Here is a 2,818-nt window from a genome sequence, read left to right as displayed (position 1 = left end):
CAAGTAAGAGTGGCCCAACTCTTTCTCCTAGGACAGCCAAGAAAAGGGATTCAAAGAAGTATTCTGGGAGGAGGAGGACACATGTTCTGCTAGAAAGAATGAAGGAAGTATTGTAAATTTGGATAGGGTGGTGCGGTTGACACAAGGGGTGGTAATGGGCCTGAAAATGCTTTAGGAAAAAATTTGTTCGGAGCAACAAATGATGGAAATAGAGTTGAGTTAGATTCTGATTATGAGAAGCCATATAAGTATGAAATTGAGGCATTTAACAGTCCAGTGTCAAATGATGATGAAGGAAATGCTGCATTTGATGCATTCAATGAAGAGACAGAGTATGGAGAGGTTGAATTTAAAGTTGGACAGATATTCATTACAATGGAGAGTTTCAAGAATGCCCTGAAGGACTATTTTGTGTTTGAGGGAACGGATGTGGTATATCTCAAGAAAAAAAAGAAGAGGGTTAGGATAGCATGTGCGGGTGAGCAGTGCCCTTGGTTGATCCTGACTTCTTGGAACAATGCAGAAGGTAGTTATCAAGTGAAGACCCTGGTGAATGAGCACAATTGTGCTAGGAATTATGGTTCTAACCTAGCTAATAGGTATTAGGTAACATCAAAATTGGTTAAGAGGCTACTTACTTAGCCTGATTTGAAGCCTAAAAAGGCTACGAAATACATGATTGAAGATTACAATGTGCATCTGAGTGATAAAATGGTAAGTAGGGCACTGAAGGTTGCCAAAGAGATAGTTATAGGTAATGAACAAGCTCAATATGGGAAGATTCGTGACTATCTGCAAGAATTGCATCGAAGTAATCCTGGGAGCACAGCTTTGATGGAAGTCATACCTCAGCCGGAGTCGCTGCCACTTTTTGATAAATTATACATAAGTTTAGATGCATGTAAAAAAGGATTTAGAGATGGGTGCAGACCTCTAATTGGGTTAGATGGGTATTTTCTAAAAGGCTACTACGGTGGTCAGCTATTATATGCGGTGGGTCAAGATGCCAACAACCACTTTTTTGTTATCGCGTATGCTGTAGTTCTCAATGAGTGTAAAGATACATGGAAGTGGTTCCTCACACTACTCCAACAAGATCTAGGAGAATGCACTGAACATGACTTGAATTTCATATCGGATCAATAAAAGGTCACATATAACTTATATTTTTTGTTAAAATATACATAGACTCTACTTTAATTTAATTTATTTGATGTCATATACCTTGATTTGTTGATTTTTTGTTATTGTCATATAATATGAGTTGTTGAATTCAATTGATTTAACTGAATAGTGATTTGTTGATTACTAATTATTGTCATGTAAGCTGAGTTGTTGAGTTCAATTGACATAAGTGGGTACAAATTTGTTGAATTTTTGTTACTGTTATATAATCTAAGTGGTTGATTTCAATTCATATAAATGGGTACTGATATGCTGATTTCTTTGTTATTGTTATGTAATCTGATTTGTTGAGTTCAATTGATATAATTTGATATAATCAAAGATGAACAGATAAAACAACTAATGTGGGAGTGTGCAAAATGTACCACTCACAATAAACTGAATGCTGCAATAGAGAAACTGAAGCAAGTATGCACTCCAGCATGGGAATATATCCAGAAATTTGAGCCAACTGTTTGGTGTAAGGCACATTTTAGCCATGGACCTAAGGTGGACAATATAACCAACAATATGTGTGAAGTGTGGAATGCTAAAATAGTGCAATATAGGGAAAAGCCAATTCTGACTACGTGTGAAGAATTACGGTGCTACATAATGAGAAAAATGGCAATGCATAAAAAGAAGTTGGAGTCTCACATTGGACCCCTTGCTCCAGTACAACATAAAAGATTAAATGACTTTATCAAGTCTAAAAGCCATAGATGGAGAGCTATTTGGGCTAGTGATTCACGAAGAATTCTGTTTGAGGTTCATTGCCAAAATCATAAGGTGGCTGTTAATTTACAGGAGAGGACATACACATGCAATGTTTGGCAGCTGACTGGTAAGAGTTTCTTAAGCATATTTATCAGATTTTTCAATAATGTTTTCAATCTATTTGATAATAAAATTTGTTAAAATATTTTCTGTACGTCTATTGTGAGATTCTAAATAATATTTTTTCATATTTCACATTGTGTACAGGCATGCCTTGTAGACATACAGTTGCTATAATGGCTAAAATAGGTCTTAAAGTTGAGGACATTGTCCATAAATGGCTAACCATAGATGCCATCAGGGCAACATATACAAACTGAATTAAGCCTATTAATAGTGAAGAGTATTGGACACCTACTGAAGCTCCAAGGCCACTGCCTCCCACAATCAAGAGAGCTGCTCACAGGCCAAAAATGAAGAGAAGAGCTGACCCAGTTGAGAAAGAGTTGAGCACAACGAGGGTAAAGAAAACATTTATTGTTACCTGCTCCAAATATGGACAGAAAGGTCATTATTACAAAACATGCACAAATGCACCACAAGATCCTAACTGGAGGCCAATGACAAAAAAGGAGAGAAGAGCATAAAAGAGCACAACAAACTAGAACTCATCCACCACTCAAGCAACAAACACTAATCGGGTACTGTTTAGAAATATATATGTCCTTATTATGTTTGTATGAGGGTTTAATTGTACATTTCATTTTCTTTTGAGTAGGCCCAAGAAGGTGGCAGCAACACTCAAGTCAATGATAACCCAACAGGTGGTGGGGCAGTCTCAGATGTTGTGGTGAGTTTAACATGTAAGAACATTTCTTAAAGGTAGCTGTGTTGATTGCTGTTTGTAACTCATTATTTTGATACAGACTAAGGCAAG

Source organism: Arachis hypogaea, chromosome 11 (assembly GCF_003086295.3).
Source record: "Arachis hypogaea cultivar Tifrunner chromosome 11, arahy.Tifrunner.gnm2.J5K5, whole genome shotgun sequence".
NCBI classification, from domain to species: Eukaryota; Viridiplantae; Streptophyta; class Magnoliopsida; order Fabales; family Fabaceae; genus Arachis; species Arachis hypogaea.
The sequence above is the reverse complement of the archived record's forward strand: the minus strand, read 5'-3'. Positions refer to the sequence as shown.